Consider the following 25,297-nt stretch of genomic DNA (forward strand, 5'->3'; position numbering starts at 1 on the left):
GTTTCTTCTTTCAGGTATTCAGTTCTTCGGCGGGCATTCAGTGGGCACCTACTATGTGCCAGGCACTCTTCTATACCCTGAGGACACAACAGTGAATATAGTGGGCCTGGTAGGGCTTGCACTCTAGTGGGGTGAGGGCAGGGGGGAGCACCGACAATAAATAAGAAAACAAATAAACGAGAAAATGACTGATGACAATAGCACTATGAAACGAAGAAAAGAAAGGGAGTAGTGTGCTAGCTGGGGGGTGGGAGGGCTGCCAGGTGAGGTGCCCTTGGAAGGTGCTCCTCTCCAAGGAGGTGACATGGAAGTGTGGCCCTAAAACACAAGTCACTTGGGCCCGTTGCAGAAACTGAAGGCGCATCAGCATGGCTGGCACAGGTCAGAGAGGTGAGCAAACCAGCTCGTCCTATTTCCAACATCAGCTTCACAGGTACCAGGAATTTTAGGACTTGAATGTATCTTTTGGGAGGCACAATTCAGCCCACAACAGGGGGTAAAGAGATGACTCCCAGATACCTGGTATTAGGGGGATGATGGTCCTTGGGGAGTGGGGATGAGAACTGTGGTGGAGGAACCGCCGTGACAAGAGGTGCTGTCTGCTCCACAGCTCCAGCCAAGGGCCCCAGTGGGGGCTGTGCCCACCCACAGAGTTGCCTTTTTCTAACTTCCTTTCTAAGTTCCTACCTGGCCTTAGGGGCTAGCTGTAACCCATATGAAGGGACTGGGTTGGAGGTAGAGGAAATCAAGAATTGTGCTTGGCTGGCTTGGGCTTAAGATATCTGAGAGCAGAGATGTTTGTAGTTATGTTATTACTCACAGAAGGCTACTGTGCAACGAAAGCCACGGCCCCTCCTGCCCAGACCTCAGAGGTGGCAGCACAGATGTGTGAACAGCAGCCACGAAATCCTAATGCAGATGGGGACACTCCAGGAGGGTGGGCCACCCCCCACACTGTGTCCTAATTAGTCGAGCAGGTAGAGGAAATGAGGAGTTTGAGGGCTCTGAAGCCCAGGTGGGGGACCAGCCACCCAGATAGACACGTGTTGGAGATGAGACTCCCAGGAAGGGGTTAGAGACATGGGAGTGGTGCCCATGGGCAAGAGCAGAGGCCGGTGGCTGCGGATGGCATCCAGCAGGAGGTGACAGCAGCCTCCAAAGGCAGGGTGTCATGCAGGGATTCTGGTCCCGCTCCCTGCACACAAACATAGGACACCATGAGTCCAAAAAGGAACACCCATGCAGCCATAGATAGGGGAGTCATACCACTATAGTCTCGCTGACAACTGGGTTGGAGACACAGGAAGCAGGAACCACACGATCCACAATATGCCGTCCACTTCTCTGCCAACCAACCCACCCCCGCGCAGCCACGGCAGTTATATCAGTGGCTAATGGCTAACGGGTAACAGCTGACGGCCAACTAGCCACAGCTGATAGCCATCTACTACCCGAGCCAACACCTTTCCACGTGAGGCCGAGAGCCTGGAAACTGCTCTCTGGGACTCTGTCCTCACACAGGGGCTTTGGCCCAAAGGAGGAAGAGGCATGTTCTACAAAGAGCTCTAGCTTAGGACCTGCCATCAGGGAGACTGACATTCGGGTGGAGACCAGAGTATGAGGGACGGGATGCGTGGGTCCGGCGGGTCTCTGGGTCCAGCTGGAATGTGGGTGGCCAGCAAAGATTGATTCTCCTAATACTCCTTCTCCAGCCCTGTTGGCCCTGGAAGACCCTCTTCCTGGTCCAGTGAGTCCTTACCAGCTTTCACCTAGACCAGTGGTACGTGGCCTTTGCCTTCGGCACAAGGGCCAACGCAGGAAATCCAAGGATATACACAGAATCCTCTTTTTTTTTCAGTTTTTCCCTTCGAGAAATGATATCCTTGTTAATCAGGAAATGTGACATCTGAAATTGCACTTAAGCATTCTTTAATAGGTTCCCAATTACTGAAGGGGTTCATTTCGGAGCTAAAATTTCAGCAGCACCACAACGGGCTTATACCAGGCTCTGATTACAATGCCGCCCCTCTGAACAAATTTCATTATTGAGCAAGACACTTCTGAAGCTAGTCGACATTGTCTTTGCTTGGCTGACCTTGTACGCTATTGAATTGGAAAATGTGGTTTGTATTGTAAGGCCTCTTAATAATGTTTTTTTTTTTTTTTAAACAAGGGACTTTTCCACTGCAAATGAGACAAAGAACACCATATTTAGCACAAAGAACGCCTCAGTCTATTTTGAAACATAATTTTCATTAGCCAGGTTTTTCACCGTAACAGGATTTTAAATTTTATTTTAAAAACAGCCTCCCTCCACCCACAACACATATTTATGTATATTCCTTCGTAGAAAGAGGTCTGGAAAGATACACAAACTAATAATAACGGTTGCTGCTGGGAAGGGGAGAGGGAGGTTGGGGAGGGCGCTACAGGGGATTTGCTGCTTTGCGCTGCGTCCTTTCATAATAGAATATATTATTAGAGGATCCTGTGTCCCACCAACAGGGTCAGCTGGGGTGCTGGGTGTTGAATTGTGCCGTCCCCCCAAAAGTCTGTAGGTTGAAGGTGTAACCCCCAGTACCTCGAAAGGTTACCTTATTTGCAGCTCGTGTCCTTATGTAAGGGATCGAGTTAAAATGAGGTCATTTAGGTGGGTCCTCATCCAGGAGGACTGGTGTCCTCATTAAAAGGGGAAACATGGACTCAGACTCCTCAGAGGGAAGCTGATGTGAAGACAGGAAGAAGACGGCCACGTCCACAAGCCAAGGAGAGAAGCCTCAGAAGAGAAGGAAGCAGCCCTGCCAGCCCCCGGATCTGGGGCTCCCAGCTGCCAGTGTGAGACAATCCGTTTCTGTTGCTTAAGTCTCCCCAGCCTGTGGGACCTTGTTATGGCCACCCCAGGAATCTCCCAGTAAGATACGAGGGGCTCAGTTTCCTCCTCTGTGAAGTAGGCTGTCAAGGTGGACCCGAGTGGGGCACCGCACGGTGGACATGACCATCCATGTCTCCTGCCCCCTCCAGCCCCCACTCAAGCCGAGCTTCCACCTGCCCCCCCCACCAGCCCTGGACCAGCCGGTTGCAGGGGAGGGACAGGTGGCAGGGGAGGGACAAAGCAATTTCAGAGGGATTATTAGCATGCCATCTCACTGCCACTGGCCCCTTCCAGACCTCCTGGCGCATTTCCCACATTCAGCCCTGGAAAAGGCACTGCTGAGTCCTTGGCACTGCGTGGCAGGCCTCCTGTGCCCCCCTAAGAGCTTACAACCCCTCAAAGGGATCTCTCCGGGCCCAGCTGGGCAGCCTCGCTGATGGCCAGCCTGTCTCAGCGGAAATGTTTCTTTGTCCTGTTCCAGCCTGGCTCTGAGGGGGGCTGCTCTGTGGGTGGTAAACTTGGGCATGCCCCAGCCCTCGGGCACACGCCTCTCTAGACACCACACAGTGACGATTTATCTGGGGTCCGGCTTCCGGGCAGGGTTGGGAACCCCTCTGGCGCCGTGACGTGTCCTGTTCCGCTCCATGTCTCCCCATGTCTGACCCAGGGCTTGGCACAGCTCAGCGCTAAATAAAGCGATGACTGCAAATACTACCATTTCTTTGCAGGAGTCAGAAAACTAACCTGAACTCATTAACCTTGGGGGAAGCGGGACTGAATAGAAATGCCCCTTGCCTCATCTGCTCATAAAGGCAGTCATCAAGAGCAGGCATCGCTGCTGTCTACGGCATGCCAGGCCTCGTGCCACCCTCCGTCACTTGTCCTCACTGCCAGCACTGCAGTGAGGATGTGATGTGGCCGTCTCAGCTCCAGGCTGAGTGTGAGGAAACAGAGGTTTGGGGTGGGGCGCCGGGACCCTGGTCACACAGGCAGTGAGTAACTCATTGCTGGGGTCCTGGCCCAGTGCAGGGAGCTGACACTCCTGCTCTGCTGATGGCCCTGTCAGCAGCTGAGGATGTAGGAGTGGGTTGGGACCTCTGGCTAGGAGCCCACACAGTCCTTGTTCCGTGTTGCGACAGAAATCACACACACACGCAGATTGGGCTTCTACTACATGGCAGGCACCACGCGAAGAAGCACTTCACTTGTGCTACCCCTTCCCCCATTGTACAGATGAGGAAACTGAGGGTCATGGGGTACAGCACCAGCATCTCACTCCACGTCACACACCTGGAATCCAACCCAGGTTCGTCTGGTCCCGCCTGGGCTCCAGCCACAGGGCACCACGGTCATGATGCCTGCCTTCTAGGGGCCTCGGGTACAAGGGAGAGTGAGGCCAAGTGTGTACAGGGGAGAAGCAAGCCCCCAGCAAGGAAGTTAACGCATGCTCATGGTTAGGTGACACAATGTCCCTCCCAGGCCCGGTGATGTCCTGATAACATTTCAGTTCTTTCACAGATGTATCTACAGGGGGGCAGGCTTTGTGGGTGCGTGGCCTAGGCAGTCACACGGGGCCAGCCTCAGAAGAACCCTGCTCTGGATTTAGTGCTCTGCTGCCACCATCTTGAAATTCTAAATACTTTCCAAACAAGGGCTCTGCTTTTTCAATTTGTACTGGGCCCTGCAAATCATGTAGCTGGTCCTGGTAGCCCAGGATTCCTGTGTGATCCTCGCAGGTATGGTATCAGGTTTGGCAGAGGAGAGACAAGCTGAGCGAGACAGAGCTGTCCCAGCCCTCCCCACACTCACAGTCAGGGGAAGAAGCACGTGATGAATGAGTGTCCTGATCTGTACTAACTGTAGTCAGTGCTGGGGTTGGGGGGAGGGGGGAGGAGTAGGACCAGAAGCCCCACTGCTCCCTGTGGAGGCAGTGGAGGGGGACAGCAGGCTCTAGGGGGCACTGGAGGGCCCAGCTTGAGACAGGGTCATGGGGAAGTTCTCACTGAAGAGGTGACACTTGAGCAGAAGAATGAGAATGAGCCAGAAGGTCCTAGAACAGGGAACTGCAAGTGCAAAGGCCCTGGGGTGAGTACAACCTGGGTGTCAGTCATTTCAGCCATAACAAAATATCACAGACTGGGCAGCTTCAACAAGACACAGTTGTGGAGCTTGGGAAGCCCGAGATCAAGATGCCCCCAAATTCTAGGTCTGGTGAGGGCCTGCTTCTTGGTTTTCCTTCCTGCTGGCTCCTCACATTGCTGAGAGAGAGGGCTCAGTCTCTTCCTCTTCTTACAAGGGCACTAATCCCATCAGGGGGCCCCTCCCGCATGGCCTCATCTAACCCTAATATCGCCTAAAGACACCCCCTCCAAATGCCATCACACTGGGGAGTAGGGCTTGGACCTGTGGATTTGGGGGCTACACCCGTTCAGTGCACAGTACTGGGTATGATACAAGAACTGACAGCACGTCAGTGTGTGTGGCATGCAGAGTGCTGGAGAAAATGATGAGAGGACTCACAGGCAAAGACTGGATTTTGTCGGACTTTGAAGCGGGAAGGGTTCTAAACAGGAGTGATTTGGTCAAATGTACACTTTTGTTCCATCACATTTGATAACTACAAAACTATGTGTACTTTGAAACATAACGTACGATGGACACCTGTGAACCATCCCTGACACATGGGAACTAGAACACGGCCAGCGTCTTCAGCCACCCACCCATATTGTTGTGACGATCCTTTCCTTGCTTTGTTCCAGGGTATGTGTGCCCTGAGTGTAGGTTTTAGCTGTGCTTGTTCTTGAACTACGTACAAGTTGTTGCATACTCTTAGCTTTTCTCCTGAACTGACTCTGGCCGCTCCGTGCTGTGTTTCTAAGGTGTGTGCAGGTTGTCGGGAGTGGCTGCAGTTCGTCAATGTTCACTGCTGTGTAATATTCCAACACGTGAAGCTGCGACAGGTTCTTTATCTGTTCTTCAGTCTGTGGTCATTCCATCTTTTTCCAGCTCTGCTATTACAAGCAAAGCTGTTACCAACATCCTTGTAACTGTCACCGGGTACACGTGTGCGAGAGGTATAAAATCTGAGCCGTGATCTATTCATGGGTCAGGAGATCATGTTGGCGAAGCCCAAACAGTGAACAAGAAGAGACTGCTGCAGAGTGTATATCTCCTAGTGAGAGCCAAGATTACTTCCCGAAACTTGTGTCCATTACACGCATGTGGATGCAGGAGGGTGTGCATTCACATGCAGGTGTGCATATGAGACGTCGACGTCAAAGTGCATTTCTGTGAGTCACAGAAAATGTTCGTAAGCCACTGGTCTCATGTTGTAAACTTTCATAAAGTTAATTTACAAGAACTGTTCTACGAAGTGGTTATCCCCATTTATGCTCCCACCCACAGGGTTCCCACTAACCTTCTCAATATTTGCTATTTTGGGAATTCATAGTTTTTGATAATCTAATGAGTATAAAAATGTTACCTCATTGGGCTCTAATTTGCATGGCCGTGAGTACTCATGGGTCTGAATATCTCTGCATAGCGTCATTTACCATTCTGTCAGTCTTCTGGGAAATTCTGGCTTGTGTCCTGTGCCCATTTTTCTACTGCTTTGTTGGTCTTTTCCTTAAGATTTGTAGGAATTTACACACTTTGTGTATTAATCCTTTACTGGTTACATGGGCTGTGGGTATCTCCTGGTTTGTGGCTTTCCTTTTCATTCTCTTTATGGTGTCTCTTGAGTCACGGAAGTTCCTCGTTTTAATGTAGCCACATTTATCAGCCTGTCTTCCTAGGCTAACACTTTGCATTTTGTTTCCTTTTTTTTTCTCGCTATCTTGAGATCATAAAGATATTCTGCATTTTCTTCTAAACACTTTAGCACTTTGCCGTTTACATTGAAGTCTTTTATTAATTGAAAATTGATTCGGGGGTATGGTGTGAGGAAGGGGTCCAATTTCTTTTCCTTTTCTACGCAGATAACCAATGGTCCTGGCCCTATTTATTGAACAGCCATCTCTTCCCAACTGATCATCAGGCCTGACGCACATCAAGCTTATACATTCGATGAGTCAGTATCTGAGCTCCTATTCATTCCTTTGGTCAATTATTATCTCTTCACAGAATACACAATTACTCTAGTTCTCAATAAATCTTGATCTCTGATACAGCCCACCCCCACACCTTATTTTTTCTTCAATTCTGACACCTTTGCTCTTACATATAAATTTTATAACCATCTTGTCAAGATCCTTAAAAAAGTAAAATGAAATAACCTGCTGGGATTTTTACTGGAATACGTTTCCTGTGGATCAATTTTTAGAAAACTGCCATCTCTTGATCCTTCCTCTGCATGGATATGTCACTTCATTTACTTATACCTTCTTTAATGTCTTTCAATACATTTTGATAATTTTCTCCAAATATGTCTTGCTTACTTTTATTAGATTTATTCCTAGGTACCTTATACTTTTTACTACTATTGTAAATGGTATCTCCCCCCTCCATCTGTTGCTGTTACAGAATGTAATTGATTTTTGTACATTGATTTCTTTTATCCAGCCATCTTGCTAAACACTCATTGTTTCTAATAAATTTTCTGTAGATTTGGAGTTTGGTACATCGATAATCATATCATCTACAAATAGTTACAAGTTTATGTCTTCTCTAATTCTTATTCCTTTTGTTTCTTTTTCTTATCTTACTGTTAGGACCTTCAGTAAATGTTGGAAATAATTGGCATTCATTTTGTGATGGGATGCCACCTGATTCTTGATCTCAAAAGTTCGGTGTTTCACCAGGAAGCATTATTATTTAATGTAGGGGTTTTGGTAATGCCTTTATTCAGCATAACAATATTTCAAACTATTTCTCTTTTCATACAATTTATTTAAAATGGTGAATGGGTATGGAATTTTACCAACTGCTTTTCCTGCATCTATGAGTTGATTGTATGTTTTTCTGTTTTAATCTGTGAATGGATGACGTTTATAGATTTTTCTAATATTAAACACTCTTGCATTATTGGGATAGGCCCAACACACACACTGCATGATCTTTTTTATAAATTACTGTACTCCACTCGCTAATATTTTATTTAGGGCCTTTGCAACCATGTCCATAGGTGAGATTGTCCTGTAACTTTTCCTTTCTCATGCTGTCTTTGATTTTCCTCCCTTACACTGTCCTCGAAAAGCTTTTGGGATGAGGGTATACAGGGGATCAAATACATGGTGATGAAAAGAGAACTGACTCTGGGTGGTGAACACACAATGGGATTTATAGATGATGTAATACAGAATTGTACACCTGAAATCTGTGTAATTTTACTAACAATTGTCACCCCAATAAACTTTAAAAAAAGAAAAAGAAAAGCTTTTGGGTCTATCTCTCATGAGGGTCCTCTCAAAAGCTGGAGGGGGGCAGGGTCCCTAACAATGTTCTCATGTGGACATCAATTTTTGTAGACATCGAAAATATTCGTAATGGCAACATATTCTACCATTAAGTCAGTCAGGGGACAGTCTCCTCCACTCTTTCTCTGGCGCTTTCCACTCTGATTTCCGTCCATCACATTGCTTCTTGCTGTCAAGTGTTGAAGTGACCACAGGCATTTGAGGGATCCAGCTTAAGTAGGAAGATATGTTTGTGTGTTTTGCAGTCACTCCCATGTACAGGTATGTTATCGCTCCCTGAGCTGTTGTGGGACTGGCTCCCAGAAACGCTCTTGCCTCTTCCAGAACTATCTACCTACCCACTGTCATGACATGAAAGTGCATTTGAATTTGTCCTCTGGCACCAGTCACCAAAACCATGTGGGTAGAGAAGAGACAGGGCATCAAATATACAGAGGCAGAGCTAGTCCCTGGGACGCTACCTGACATCTCACAACTCATATGTGAGAGAAAGTTGACAGAGGTTTTCCAAAATTTGATAACAACCTCCGGAATGGATGACAGTATAGCAATAAGTTGTGGAGCTGGAAAAAAAACCTTCTCTAATTGTCAGTAACCAAAATTATCTTCAGTCAACAAAGGCAAAAGAAAGAATAAATGGGCTTTCTACTTCTGCCTTAGAAAATGAAAATACAAAGGCTATGTCCTATGAAGAGGCAAAGAAACTACACAACACAAAAAATGCAAGAAGAATCTGTTGTGGAAGATTGAAGCAGGTCGATTAATAAATGTATTTTCACTTTTTGCTTAGCTCTAAGTTCTATAGTTTTTAAACTTCTATTTTGATTTTCTTCATTGATGCCTGAGTGTTTTAGAAGTTTTTTCAATTTCCAAATGCATAGAATTTTTTTTAATGTTTTTATTTATGACTTGTAATTTAGTTGCATTGTGGTAAAAAATGTGGCCTGGATGATACCAATTCTTTGAATTGGTTGATACTTAAATGACGGCCTAGTATAGGGTTGGCTTTTGTATACGCTGCGTGTGTGCCTGGAAAGAATGTGAATTCTCTAATTACTGGGCACAGTATTAAATATATATACACACACACATAATATATGCAATATATTTGTAATATATAATATATGCAATATATAATACATGTAATGTATATATTTGTCTGTGTAGATATATTTATATAACACACATTCTTCTGAGGCCAGACAATTAAATTCCCGAACTCATCCTAGAAAACGTGCTCCACACCTCATTGCTGAATATCACTACAGTCACCTTCGAAGTCCTCCCCTCGGGAAGCTCTGCACTGACGCCAGTGCCTAGTCCACCCTTCAAAGCAATTTCAGAACTCTTTCTCTGGAATGGCCTCAGAGCTGTCATCCTATTACCCTTGGTGTCCTGAATGTCATCAAAATGTCTTCCTTTCAATATTTCTTTTATCTTCCAGTAAAGAAAGAAGTCATTGGGGTCCAGATCAGGTGAGTAGGGAGGGTGTTCCAATACAGTTACATGTTTACTGGCTAAAATCTCCCTCACAGACAGTGCCGTGTGAGCTGGTGCATTGTCGTGATGCAAGAGCCATGAATTGTTGGAGAAAAGTTCAGGTCGTCTAACTTTTTCACGCAGCCTTTGCAGCACTTCCAAATAGTAAATTTGGTTAACTGTTTGTCCAGTTGGCACAAATCCATAACGGATAATCCCTCTGGTATCAAAAAAAAAGGTTAGCAACACCGTTGCAACAAGTTCGTGAACTTAATTGTCAGACTGTGTTGCACATGTGCACATGCATGTGTGCACACATATATGAAATGAATTACATTGGCTTATTGTGTTTTTAAATCTTCTGCATCGTTACTAATATTTTGTCTGCTTAACCTGTAAGTAATTGAAAGAGTTGTGCTAAAATCTCTCATTATGATAATGGATTTGTCAATTATCTCCCTATATCTATAACAATTTTTGCTTTGTATATTTTTTTAAAGATTTTATTGGGGAAGGGGAACAGGACTTTATTGGGGAACAGTGTGTACTTCCAGGACTTTTTTCAAAGTCAAGTTATTGTCCTTTCAGTCTTAGCTGTGGAGGGTGCAGCTCAGCTCCAGGTCCAGGTGCCTTTTCTAGTTGCAGGGGGCGCAGCCCACCATCCCTTGCGGAGTCGAAACTGGCAACCTTGTGGTTGAGAGAACGCGCTCCAACCAACAGCCATCTGGGAGCTCAGCAGCACCTCAGCTCAAGGTGCTGTGTTCAATCTTAGTTGCAGGGGGCAGAGCCCACCATCCTTTGCGGGACTCACGGAATTGAACTGGCAACCTTGTGGTTGAGAGCCTACTGGCCCATGTGGGAATCGAACCGGCAGCCCTCGGAGTTAGGAGCACGGAGCTCTAACCGCCTGAGCCACCGGGCCGGCCCACTTTGTATATTTTGATGCTATTTTATGGTCACTTATTCCTGACAGATTGCATATTTTATAGAGTGACCTCTATCCTTAATAATGCTTTATACAGTATATCCTGTTTTATCTGATATTAGTTTCCTTTTCTTTATTATTTGTTAAATGTTTTTCAATCCCTTTACTTTCAAATTTTCTGTGTCCTTATGCTTCAAATCTGTAAATAACATATAGTAGGAGTTTTAAAAATTCAATTTGACAATGTCTGTTATAACTGGCAAGTAAATCACATTTGTTTTAATCATCCTTCATTTTCTACAATTGTGATTGTTATGTTTTTTCCTCCTTTTCTTTTTTTATGTGTGTGTGTGTGTGTGTGTGTGTGTATTTAAGGGATTAGTTGGGTTGTGTTTATTCCTATTACTTTCATCCCCTCTCTTCTGGTTTAGAAGTTATACAATACCTCTGTATTTTAGTGGCCAGCTCTGAAATTATAACATCTTCATATCTTAATGCTTTTCCTGATAACGAAGAGTTTAGAATACTAATCCAATTATTCCTCTCCCAAATTACATGCTACTGTTTTCCAGTACTTTAATTATTTCTTTTTGTTTACCCCACAGTTAGAGATTATCATTTTTATTTTTTGATTTACACCATTTTCAAATTCTTTGCTCATTATAGCTTCTTAAAAATCAGACCTTCCTTCCTCATAAAGTCCTTTGTGTAGAAACTCACTTAATCCAATGTTAAACACTCTCAGTATTGTTTACTGAAAATGTCTTTGTTTTATCTTTGTTCTTGAAGGCTATTTGACTCGGCACAAAAATCTAGGCGACAGCTCTTTTCTCTTATTTTTATTTTTGGTTTTATGCAAGTTCAAGTGTTGATTTATTTTTATTAACCCTGCTTGGTACTCGCTGCCTTTCCTGGTACCAGTAATTTGGTGTCTTTTATCACTTACAGAAAATTATCAGACATTTTTTCTTCACCTATTGCTTCTCCTCTACTCTTTCTTTTCTCTCCTTCTGGGAGACTTTATCATTATGGTTCCTATGTCTCTTAACCCCTTGTTTTTCAGTTTTCAGCCCCCTCTCTTTCTGTCCTGAATTCTGGGTGATTTCTTTACACCTATTTTCCAGTTCACCAATCCCCTTTTCAACTGTATCTAATCTGCCCTGTAGTTTTTATACAGCCAGTAAGTTTTTATATCACAATTTTTATATCAACAACTTTAAGTGCTATTGGATTCTTTTAAAAATATGCTTAGTCATTTTTATAGACTCATGTTTGTTGTTCATGTTTTTAAATTCCATATTTTATTTCATTAAACATTTCATACATACTTTTATTTATTTTGTGATAGTAATTCCAATATCTGATGCTCTTGGAATGTAAATTTTTTCTTTCTGCTAACTCTTACTCTATAGTGAGTTGTTTATTTGTGTATTTGGTGATCTTTAATTGGGAACTCATGTTTGGAAAATCTTGGAACCATAAAATGATCGTGCTTTTGTAAAGAGAGCATTCATATTTGCTTCTATCAGGATTCAAGGTTGACCAGCAACCTGGGACCATCCTATCCCTTGGTTCTCCACCAGCTTCTTACCACAGGCAATGATGACATTGACATTTGCTCTCAGGAGGGTGTCTACAGGTCCCACTTCCTCTCACTTTTGGGGCCAGGGAACTCAGAAGCTTCCCTACTGTCTGAAACAGTACACTTTACATCAAATCTAATTGTGTGCAGTGAGGGTGTCCCTCAGAATATTCAGAGAGCCATCCTGCAGAACCAGGATGTTGATTTACATTTTTCAAAGATCACACTTGCTGTTCCGTAGAGAATTAATAGAGGGGGCAGAGTGGATGCTGGGGAGGCAGTGACAGGCCACTGTCATTCTTTCAGGTGAGAAATGACCCAGAGTGGTGGCAGTGAAAATAATCAGAAGAGTATGAATCCAAGTCAGTGGAGAATCTGCTTATTAACTGTGCCCTTTGTTTATTTATAGGCACAGAAATATGTGACTAGCCACTAACTTTCATTAACTTGTTATTTCTCTTCCACTGTTCATATGTTAGATTTGCAAAAAGTGAAAAATTTGATAATATCCAGTGTGGCCAAAGGTGTAAGGACACTGGTACTCTCATACACCACTGATGGAGGGTAAATTGAAACAGCAGTTTTGGAGGACAATTTGGTCAAATCTGTCAACATGTCAAATGTACATATGTCTTTGTTAGGAATTTCTTCAAACGACACACACAAAATTTACACCAAGATACATGAAAAGGATGCCCAACATATTGTTGTTTGAAATAACGGGGGGGGGGGGGAGAAATGACCATCTCCAGAGGATTTTAACTAAATCAAGATTCATCTATAGATGAAACCAGAAGATTCATCTATATTCATCTATATGGAATACTATTTTGTCTTTTCCACGGAGAGATAAGTCTAAAATGGAAAGCTATCTCTGATAATTTAAGCGTAAAAAGCAAAATGCAGAACGATGTGTAGAGAAAGATTGCATTCATAAAAAAATTTTAATAGCCAAATAAAAAAACATATGCATTTATATGCAGAGATCTATCTGCATGAAACTATTTTCTGGGAGGGTGCACAAGAAACTGGTAAAATGATTCACTTTGGAGGGAGCGACCAGGGTTTCGGGGTAGAAAGCAACTTTCGCTTTTCATTTTATACCTTTTTAATACATCTTGAAAATTCCACCGCAAGCCACGTATTGCTTTTGTTTGAAGAGTTTGGCCTGTTTTTATTGGTCTCTTCTTGATTCGGGCACCTGCCCCCCTAGTTACCGCATCTCCTGCGTGTGCCACTGGATTATTTCCTCCGGTCCCTCCCCTGGAAACTGGGAATATACGTTAGTCCCTCCATTTCCCGAAAGTCAACCTTCCTCAAAGATTTCCAAAAGCTATTGTTAAGTTAAAAACATATTTCAAATAATACGTGTAGGATGACCCCAGGTTTGTAAAAAAAAATAATAAAGGGGTGGGGTGGGGTGGTAAATGCATGTATGTGTATGTAAAAAGAGAAAAAAGTCCAGAAGAATTTATACATTAATTCAACAAAAAATGTAGTGTGTGCCCACCCTGGGCCAGGCGGTGTTGTGGACGGACATTCAAAGGGGAATGAATGCTCATTCCTCTTGGCGTCCCAGACTCTAGGATCTAAAGCGTAATGTGTACCTGCACATTAGTGACAATTCACTCTGGGGAACGCAATTGTGGGTAAGCTTTTATATCTACCTTCATGCTTTTCTGTATCACTGATTCATTTTCTTTCCCCCCTGTGTATGGCATAAAAGAACTTATACAAAAAAAATAATAATTAAGCCATAAAACACAATCTCTCTATTCCTTTGCTTTTGTCTCCCGTCTCCAAACCCCTACACTTATCCATATTGTGACACACTGCTGCTAAAAAGTTTTTCACTGTGTATCTGGACATCAAACTCAAGTGGCATCTATATTTTATCTGCAAACTTACTTCTAACCGACCTCTGCTCCCAGCACTCTGCTCCCTTCTGAGTGCCCTCCCACCCGCACCCCGGCCTCTGCCCTGACCTTTCCCCGAGGCTGGTTTCCGTAGGGCTCTCCCTAGCTGACTTCCACCCTCTGTCCTCACCCCATCGTGCATCCTAAACAGATGTGTGGGCCCAGCCAGGTCCTCACGCTGGCTCCTCCTGGTTGCCCCATTAGCTCCTCAAACAGCTCACCCCAAAAATGGAACTCCCAGTTCATCTCAGGAGCGGTCCCACCATCCCCTCCGTGTCCGGGCTGAGAACACGCACATCCACACCACCCTCCTCTCTGCCTTCACCCCCACCTCAGCAGTGACAGGCTGGCTTTCCCATCTCCTGCCACGGCCCCTCAACAACCCACTGTGCTGGGCTCACCTCAGCATGGGCTTTGAGGTGGTCTCCCACAGGTGGCCCCGAACCCCTTTTTCCCCCAGCCGCCTCCCCCCCCCACTAGATCATCCTAAACACAAGCCCACAGAGCCTTAGAGCCTTGGGGTCCCCAACTACCTGTCACCAGGTACATCTGATTGCCACTGTCCTTGGGTCAATGTTTCTCTCCAAATCAACAAACTCATTTTCACTTACGTAAAACTAAGCGATCCCTGTGTGCATTAGCCTCGTGCTAGCTAACAGAGTCCCGGGTTTGACGCATCCGTTATTGAATGGAGTCAGAATAGATATGTAACTAACCAAATGTTAACTCAACTGTCTTCCTGTGGCCCTGGGATCACGGCAGTGCCACCCACTGCAGTGCCCTTTGGAAAGCACTGCCTTGCAACATGCCCACCTGCTCTCACCCCCGCCCCCGCATGGCTCCCTGTGCTTGAAGAACACTCCAGACCTGTGTGGCTGCCGCTGTTCCCTGCCTCTCCATCTCTTCCATGACAACCCCTCAGCCAGGGCCTAATTATGCCTCCTTTAGCCCCGTTTGCTGTTTCACACCTCCCTGCTACCTTCGCTGCTGAGTACCCATTACACTCTCCACCTGTCAAGCAGCTCCTCGCCCTGCAAGACACTCAAGAAACACACAGGCGGTGAGGCCCCACCTTGCCTGTCCCTCCAGCAAACTGGACCGGCACCAGGCAGAACTTCTCCAAGGTTCTATTGCCCTGGCTTGGAACGTCAGCCCCCAAATCCTGGTAGAGGAGTTGCCACCACCCCGAGGCCAGGCACACAGTAGGTGCTCTGTGAATGTCCAGCAAAGCACAGGGTTGTGTGCGCAGGTGGAAGGAGTCTGAAGTTTACAGGTTACAGATCGGGTTTGGGGTTGGGGCCTTTCCACCTACTGATGTGTGTGACTGGAGCTGGACACGCTCAGATTCCCCTTCGCTGAGGCTGTTTCCTCGTCTGTAACTTGGGGACGATACCAACACCTTCTCCACAGGCTTGTTAGGAGGACCCAGCAGGCAAGGCAACGGGGACTTCGCAGTCTCTACAGCTTTCCGAACTTGGCGGCTTATTGTTGGGATGGTCACCAGGGTGCCGTGGTTTTCCAGTCTGCCTTGCAGCTGCCCCCCAGGCCATGTCCCTGGGACCAGACTGCAGGGTCCAGGGTGGCCAGGGACGCCCAGAATCACAGGCCTGTTGGTTTCACATTTAGGAAGGCAACGCATTTTCCTGTATCTTGCCTGCAACACTTAAGCCAATATTTGCGTCTTTGGGATTCTATTTGTATGGTAATTCAAAAATAGGGTTTGGACTTACGGCGCCCTCTCTCCTGAAACTCTGAAAGCACATCAATTTTCTAGACGGCAGAATAATGCCATAATTAAATATTACCATTTCTCTTAAAATAAAATCTGGTAACTCCTAACAAAATGGGTTTTTTCGAAACATGATGTAGGTTTCCCCACAAAATTGCGCTCTAGGGAAATTCCTTATTTTGAATGTATGAGAGAGACCACGAACTTAATCTCAACACAATGTAAGAAAAATTGATTTGTTAAATGACAATAATTTTCTTGCATTTAAGAGCTCCATGTTTCCTGTAGTGGCTGACCCAAAGGCCCCCCTATATGCGTCTTTGGGGACAGGTCCGAGGAGCCAAGACGTTTCGTCTCCTTGTTTCTGAAGCTTCCCAGATGCCCTTTCTTGTGGTTCCAATTGGAGTTTTTGTTGTGTGTTGCAAACTTCTCTAAAAGAAGCCAGGGCTAGGTGACCCCATTACCCTCGCCCGTCAGTCCCCAAACACGTTCTCTGTGCGAGTGGAAAGGAAACTCTCCCACGTGGGAGAGATCGTGGGCTCCAGAACCGGCCTTCCAAGCGCTGTCTCTCCACCGAAGTCGGGGTGGACGGAGGGAGCCTGGAGGCCCGGGGCTGGAGGCTGGGGCTGGAGGAGGCGGTGCCGGGTTTCACCCGGGGCCCAACCGCCCCAACCAAAGCTCAAGAGGGCCCCCTTGTGGAAACTCCCAAGAACAGCCCCGTGAGTGGTCACGTCCCCCAACGCGGTTCTCCGTGAGCCCCCACTTCCCTGGGCAATTCTCGGACCCAAAGACTCTCAACGGTGACCACCAGCTTCCATCCTTCTCTCCTCGGAACCTAAACATTTCCTTGAAACGAGAAGGTTCTTGGGCCTTCCGGGCAAGACCTGGTGAAGAGCCCGCTCCCAAGGGCCCGTGAGGAGTTCAGCTCCTGAGGATCCCTTCTCCTGAAACCTTTTCTGGGAGCCATCACCGCGATTACACAAACGTCTTCTTTCTTATTGAGTGTGTCAAAACCTTGTGATTATCTTGCCAAATTCCTGTTCTATAGAACAACGAAAGCTTCAGTCTTCTGCCAAGAGAGCGGATAGGATTCAGTCCAATGGGAGACTTCAAGACACATGTCCTGCTCAGCAAACCCTGACTTGTAACTGCACCTCTGGGAGACCCAGGGTGTTAAGAAGCAGCAGGAGCGCCCACGCTCTGACCATCCAGGCCCTGACTCCCCGCGCCCCACTCCTCAAAGCACAGGACAGGATGTGGGATCAGGGGAGAGCATTGACCAAATTTGGTAGAAATTTTGCATATCGAAGAGCCAATGTGCAGATGTGGGAACACAGGCGCTAAAGTCGAGCTAATGAGGCCTTGTCTCCAGGACTTCAGAACATCTGGGTGAAAAGGGAAAATCTCCCATCGATCACCCTGATGCCTTGGCTATGGGAACACAGCTGGGCTTTGGCTGGAATTTCCCAGCTCTCATCTGGGTGGAAGCCCCAGCCAGAGCAAGGCATTATTAGCATCACCATGGGGCCAAGGGAGAGTTTTGATTGAACAGTTCTTGTACTGGAACATTCCTAAACAAACAAACAAAAAGAACTGGCTGATGAGCCAGGCCTGGTGGGCCAGACTGTGTCCCCAAGCCCCCCATTCCGTGAGCTGGATGTTTTCTCTTCCTTTAGCAGGAAATGCTCAGCACGGCTCCCCATGGGGAGACGTCTGCATGTTTCCCATTTTGGAAATACAAATGTAAAACAATCCCCTTCTCCAAGTGGCAACAAGCAACCCCTTAGTCCAGCCAGGCCTGGGACTTGTCCTGGAGAACTGGGGGAGCAGTGACACACCAAACCATGTCGCTTCGCTCGCCTTTCGAGCCGCCGAAGTCTGTGTCTGATGTCCTCCTGCTTCTCACGGCTCAGAGTCATGGCTTTTCTAGGCAGCCAGTCCCTCCAGAGTACAGCTTTCAACTCTACGAGTTCACCAGGCAAAGGAAGGCACGTTTCCAAGTCCTGAGATGCTTTGGGGACCGGGATTGGAGTGTCCTTTATCTGGAGCACACCATTTCCGAGTTTCCCAAGAATGCAAGACCCATTCCCCCACCCCACCCCGACCCCAGCCTTGAATGCGAAGAAGACCCTGGGATGAGCTGGACGATGAGAGGCAGTGGTGGCCAAATGAAGGACACGTGGAATGTGAAGAGTCGCCATCCACACCAGAGGGGAAGGTCAGGCTCCCTGACATTCAAAGTCAGTCCTCGTCGTTCCGTGATTGGTGTAACGTCAGAGCACGCCACGCTGTAACCTTCTCAGGGGAGTGGAGATGGGAACCCTCAGTGCCTCGTGTGCCGTGACTTACTGAGAAGCCCACCTTCAGTGGGAGCCGCGTGGTGATGGCTGCCATTTCTACAGCCAGTTTCTGAAGCTTGTTGGCGAAGGAGCCAGTGTGTCCACACAGCTCAGTTTGTAAAAGGCGGCCGCCTCTAATCACCAGAGGTTATTTTTGGGGTGGGGATTTTTATTTAAAATGTGTGTAGACATCCAAGTCCAAACATTCTAGGTGAATTACCTCAACGTCGGATTTTGAAATAAACCAGAGGGTTTCAGACTTTTTTTTTTTAAGCAAGAGAACACTTTTTCCAAAGCCAATCTTAATTAGATTCCCAGTAAAGAAACCAGAGTAAAGGGTTGGGGCTGCCTAGGCTGAAGCTGGGGGTGGGAGACTAGAATGCCACTCCCTGGGTCGCCCCTTCCCTCCCAGAAAAAAACCTGCCGGTGGTCTTCAGAAACCAGCTTGAAAAGCGCTGGTCCTGCAAAATGTGACACACACACTCCATCCTTGAGCCACAGCTGTGCTGCCCAGGATGGCGGCCACCAGCCCCATGTGGTCCCTGGGCCCCTGACATGTGGCCGCCCTAAATTGACTTGGGCTGTAGGCGTAAATACACACCGGGTTTCAAAGACTTGTAAGGAAAAAAATGTATAAAGTATCTCATTCATGGTTTTCTTACTTATTACATGTTGAAATATAATATTGGGGGCTGGATAAAATATCATTAAAATTCATTTCACCTGTTACTTTTTAGCTTTTCGAATGTGGCTACTAGAAAGTGCAAACTCACATACATGGCTTATGTTTGTGACACATGTTGCCTCTACTGAACAGTGCGGTGGAGCTGCGTGGAGCCTTCGTGGGGGCATACGACCACACCAGCATTCTGGTTTGGCTGGGGCAGGTTCCAAGGGAGCAGAGCCTTTAAATCAAAGCACCGGGCATCAGTCTCTTATTCTGGACCTAAACTCCTTCATGCCCGAAACTCTCAGCAGGATTTGAGGCTCACACTTCAATCTCCCTTCAGTTACGTCTCTTTCCTCTCTACCTGCTTGGATCAGCTTGGGCCTCGGCCTGCTAGGAACTCCCTTACTGACCACCCTTTCACCATCAGCCAGGTTCTTGGTGATCCCAACAGCTGCAAACCTTCTCTTTCTCCCCTTCCATTTCAAACCACACACACAGTGGAAACCACCAGCCGATTTTCAGGAGGGAAAATCCCGAGGGGTGGGAGGAATGTCCACAAGGAATTCCCGTGCTTGGTCTTGTAAAGCACAAGTCATTCATTCACTCATTCGTTTAACTGAAAGAGGGAATTACAACAAGCATTTACTGAGCACTCACTACGTGAAGGCATTGTTCTAAGTTGTCCGTGTCTTAACACAACACATTTATTGAGCTTCCATCAGGCACTGTGCTAGCTGCTATGGAACTGGCAGTGAGCAAGAGAGGTCAGAACCTGTCCTCGTGGAGCTCTCAGACTAATGGGGAGAGTGGGGGAAAGGAAGGGAAAAAGGAGAGAGGGAGGGAGGGGAGAGGAGGGATGAAAGGAAGGGAAGAAGGAGAGAGAGAAGGGAGGGAAGGAAGAGAAGGAAAGAGAAGGAAGAAAAGAAGGAAAGAAGGAAGGGAGGGAGGGAGGAAGGAAGGAAGGAAAGAAGGAAGGAAGGAAAGAAGGAAGGAAGGAAGGAAGGAAGGAAGGAAGGAAGGAAGGAAGGAAAGGACGGAGGGAGGGAGGGAGAGAGAGAGAGAGAGAGAGAGAGAGAGAGAGAGAGAGAGAGAGAGAGAGAGAGAGAAAGAAGAAAGAAAGAAAGAAAGAAAGAAAGAAAGAAAGAAAGAAAGAAAGAAAGAAAGAAAGAAAGAAAGAAAGAAAGAAAGAAAGAAAATTGAAGATCCCAGAGTGACACCTCAGCAGCAATGAGCACACCTAGCATTCAGATCTTGGCTTCTAACCGCCATTCTCCAATGAAAGGAACCAGGACTCCATGGAGGAATGGTTGATTCCAGGGCTGGGGCAGAGAAAGTATAAAATGAGCCTGGAAGATCTTCTGGCACCAGAACATGAGAAAGTGCTAAGAAAAAAAAAAAAAAAGAAAAAAAGGACAAGCACATGTACAGAGAAGGACACAAGCTGAAGGAGCCCCCCAAGGTCCAGTTTGGGGACAATTTGAGCAACAAAATAAATAATGGTATCAATGGATTGTAACCTATAAAGTAAAATAAACACTTATGAGTTTATACTCATGCAAATAATGATTGAATAGAGAGATGAGTGGGAGAAGGGACAGTGCTTCCTTACAGCACAATTCCAACTGATAAATTCAGAAAGAATGATGGAGCTAAAGAATGGACATTTGGAAAACATGACAGTAACAATTTTTGTAGGCAAGAATCATCAATGGTCATCAACAGATGCTAAAATTAGTGTTGGAGGCGGGGCGTATAACGAAAAACAAGATGCCTGCATTATCTCTAAGCATATCCCCATAAGATAATTATCAGTTATAAAGAGAAAAGTGTTCATTTAACAGTGGAGACGCGGAGCAGAACCTCCCTTAAGCAAGTGATCAAAGTGAACGACACCAGTGTTGGTACCCATCGACATCACGTGCCTCCTGAGATGACACGCTGAGAGGGGCACATCGCGTCTACGGCATTCTTCCCAAACTCCACAGAGTGACTTTAATCACTAAGAACCCTCAGACAATGCCAAATTCAGGCACACACTCCAAAACAATGGGGCAGTACTCTTCAAAGTGTCAAGGTCATGAAAGACAAAGACCAAAGGAGTGTCTCGGAGTAAAGGAGACCAATGGGCGATGGGCAATCCTCGGTTGGACCCTAGACCGGAAAGGAGACACCACTGGGGCAAGTGGTGAAACTTGTCCGAAGTGTGTGGATTGATCAATAGCACCGTGTCCATGTTCATTTCCTGGTTTTGGTCATTGACCCACGTCTACGCAAGATGGTAGCCTTTGGGGAAACCGGATGAAAGCTATAGGAGAAGCCATCCCACTGCTTCTGCAACACGTTTGTAACTCTGAAAGTATTTCACATTGAAAAGTCAAAAAGTGAAAGTAAATCAAAAACAGAAAGCAGGTGAGTGACTGCACAGAGGGACAGCCGAGCACAAAGTGGAGGGAAGCACAGCGTGTGCACCAGCCTCGAGGCAGGAAAGAGCTGCCTGTCCATCTCTGGGAACACAGCGTAGAGAAAGAAGGACGGCGGGATCTGATGGATGATGCTGGAAAGACAGGCAGACCACCGATCTGGAAGGGCCTCGTAGGCCTTAAGGAAAAGCATGGCTGCTACTCCCAGCACCTTGGGAAACCACAGGAAGTTTTTGACCATCGTGTGTGTTTTCTCTGAGACATTTAGGATGCTTTGAAATTATAATCTGTGGTGGACCTATTTGATTAATGCCAGCCTCTCCAAGAGAACAGGAACAGGCAGAGATTGGGGTGACGCAGCTACAAACCAAGGGACGGCCGGGGCCCCCAGAAGCTGGGAGAGGCAGGAAGGAGCCTCCCCCAGAGCCCCATCCGGCCCACCCTGTGATTTCAGACTTCTGGTCTCTCCAGACTGTGAGAGAAGAAACTTCTGTTGTTTTCAGTCCCCTGGCGTGTGGTGACATCACAGCCCCGGCCCTGCTGCCTTGAGGTGGGTGACGAATGCCCGTCCTGCCAGTCTCTCTTCACTGTGAGTGTGCCCTCCGGCCACTGACCACACCCACGAGCCACTCACACGGGTACCTGCTAAATATTACTTACTTAAAGTGTAACTTCATATTTCAAAATCAAGTTCAGACCGACCCCCTCTGAAAACTCAGTCTGTCCTCGACAAATGGGCTGCGAGAGTACAAGTTGGCTACTTCTGTAGCTGTGGCTGCGTTTTAACACCCTCTAAAATCAGTGAGTCACTATTGGAATCAGAAACACTCACCGCTGCACCTAAAATCACCTGGCACGCCTCCCAGAACCTCGGAATAAGCCAATTAGGAGAGGGGAAAAAAAGTGCTTTCCTTTTGCTTTTTGCCCCCAAAAGAAAAGTATCCGAAGACCTGCCATTTCTCTGCTCTGCTCTGACACCCACGCCTTCTGTGTCTTCCTGCGATCAGAGTCACACCTACCTGCACTTATTCTCATGATCTTTGAAGAAAACACGGACTGTGGACCTGGGTGTGAAACCTCTCTAAGCCTCCATCTTTCATCTGTGAAATGAGAATAACCACATCCATCTGACAGAAGTGTTGTGAAGAGCAGATCAGAAAAGGGCACACAGCTTATGCTTCCATTTCTAGGAAGTACCCAGAAGAGGCAAATCCATACAGACAGAAAGCAGATTAGCGGTTGCTAGGGTCTGAGAGAGAGAGGGAAGGTGAGCAACTGCTAATGACTATGGGGTTTTGTGGGGACAGAGCCCCAGAGAGCAGTTTCTAGGCTCTCGGCCTCACGTGGAGGGGTGCTGGCTCAGGTAGTAGCTGGCCGTCAGCTGTAACCAGTGAGGCATTGGCCGCTAACATAACTGCCATGGCTTTGCTAGCAGAAAATGGGGGCTAGCAAGAAGATGGTGGCTGAGCCTGCAAGCACGGATTGCAGCTAGCACGGCGGGGTGCGGGTTGCAGATTGCAGAGAAGTGGACGGCAGGTTGCAGACAGTGTGGCTCCTGCTTCCTGTGTCTCCAGCCCAGCCTCCAGCGAGACTATAGTGGTGTGACTCCCCTATCCATGGCTCCGTGGGTGTTCCTTTTTGGCCTCACCATGTCCTGCGTTCTTATGTGGGGAGCGGGAGCAGAGACCCCGCAGAAGACCCTGCACGATAGGTTTCTTTTTGGGGTGATGGAAATATTCTGGAATAAGACGGTGGTGGTAGATACACCACCTGGTAAGTGTCCTAAATGCCACTGAGTGTTACTTGTATACTTTAAAATGGTAAAATGGGTGAATTTTATGTTAGGTGTATTTCACCAAAATTTATTTTTTAATTGGATGAGCAGCACTGGCCAAGGCGCTCTACCCTCTCTGAACCTCAGTTTCCTCATCTGCAAAATGGGGGCATTGGCAGAACCTCCGTCAGGGGTGGTTGTGCAGGTTACACCTGTCGGTCCGTGGGAATGGCAGGTATGTGAAAGCACACGTCACTGTGCTGACCAGCCACCTCCCCTAGGATGCTGGGAGGACCCCCTCCCCTACCACGATGACGCAGACAGAGCAGGTGATCAGAGACAATCTCAGCTGAGTGCCTTCACTCAGTAGAGGCTTAGCAAGTGCCCCTTCCCCTTACAGCCCGAGGCAGGTTTTATACCACGTAGCCCATTCCTGGCATCATGACACAGTAACATATCAGGCTGGAGAGGATCACATTTTAAACCCCAGTCGCCTGGTCTCAGCAATTGGGCACTCGGGATTTAATTCTGCAGGTAATTTGAACGATGCTATCCAATTTCAAATGTCCCTGCTCTTATGAGTGCAAAAGCAGCATAATTTTTAATTAGTGGGTAAACAGTAAATAATAGATGGCGGTAAGTGGACACCACTGTTAATTAAAAATCCATGGTTGATAAAAATCAATTTGGCCCATGCGTTTAACTCAGTCTATCAGACCCCCGTGAAAAGTTGTGCAACCCGGCCCCAGCACCATCTGCTTTCAGCTGCTGTTTCTTTAGTTAAGACTTTTCTAGGGGAGCGAAAATAAAAAGGAGAAAAAGAGAAGACAAGAAAATCTAAAGACTCCCTGCAAAAAGCTGCCGCTGAGGAAATTTCATGTATTCCTTTATAGTTGGTTGATTTAATTTCTGCAACCTTGAGGCTGACGATTCATGAACGGTTGAGAGGCGACGTGAGGCTCGCTCCAGCATTTTCACAAAGAAGGTCTCCAGTTGCATTTTTTATTCTGTGTGTGCATGTTCTGAATACAGTGAGATTTCACCATATCTCGTAGTCTCCTGACTTAATTAAATCCTAATCTCTCACGGAAAAACAAGACAAACTAAAACACACTCAGGGGAAACATACTGTCTGAGGATTCATGACAAAATATAACGTCGCGGCCATCTCTTCCCGGTGCTGTCAGAGAGATTACAAGGGGGAAAAGGCTTGTTTTCTTCTGAACAAAAAACATTTCCTCAAGAAACCCAGCTTTGTGGAAACAATGCCAATGTAATTTTCAGGGCCCATTCACTATTCCGCTCTGAGACACAAGCCTCATTTTCCTCCCAGGCAAACAATGCTGACCCTTCCGGATCCTTTTGTCCCTTTGCTTCCATCATTCTCCAAATCAAGACTCTCGGACAGGCTTCGCTGACACTGGTCACATTAAGGTGCAGAGTTGAATCCAGGGGCCCCAGTGCTCGGGTGGGCATTGATTGCAGGAGCACAGGAAGGTGTGAGCTGGGGACACTGGTGTGTGCGTCTGGCTCAGGACTCCTGACGGGTCTATGATGGGTGTTTGGCCCAACTTTGATGCCCGCCCACCCACCACGTCCTGGCTCTGGTCCCCATGAAATTCGAGGTGCCTGAGCTAATATAGAACCACCACAGGCTTCCCTCTTTCAAGACTCCCCTTGGTATGTCTTTTCTCTGCACAGTGGCCCTGAGCCTTTGGGGAGCCGTGTGGGGACACCACAGCCCTGGCTCGTTGTCTCTTTGTTTTCACTTCTATTTGGCTGATTAAAACCAATAAATCAGCATAGGGTAAACCAGGAAAACAGCAGGGACCCCCAGGCCTCCAGGGAAGTGAGGAATGCACTCTGCCTCATTTTCCTGAGAGCCGGCCAGGAGGGCCACGTGCCCTGCAAAGGGGCAGTGTGGGGAGCCCAGGTCTCCCCGGACCTTGGCCATGCTGCCTTTCCAGAACCCGATAGGGAGATGTGAACGTGCAGGACATGTCATACATTCCCTTCTCCACTCAGCCCACCAGCCTCGGGGCCTCCTGGACCAGCAGGGCCTGCCCCGCCTCCCTACCCTCCCCCCCCCACCGCTGGCCCACACCCCAGCCGGGCCGGCGCCCCTGACCCACTTTGGCCACAGGCTGTGGGATGAAGTGCTGTTGGAAAGCCTC

At 47.0% G+C, this 25,297-nt stretch overlaps 1 protein-coding gene across 1 annotated transcript in view; it reads left to right on the forward strand.

The window, feature by feature from the left end:
- APCDD1L (APC down-regulated 1 like) overlaps positions 1 to 25,297 on the forward strand; it is a 46,148-nt gene that overhangs the window by 9,541 nt on the left and 11,310 nt on the right. The gene's annotated exons all lie outside the window — the stretch shown is intronic.

This window comes from Rhinolophus hipposideros (genome assembly GCF_964194185.1).
Source record: "Rhinolophus hipposideros genome assembly, chromosome: 22".
Taxonomy (NCBI): Eukaryota; Metazoa; Chordata; class Mammalia; order Chiroptera; family Rhinolophidae; genus Rhinolophus; species Rhinolophus hipposideros.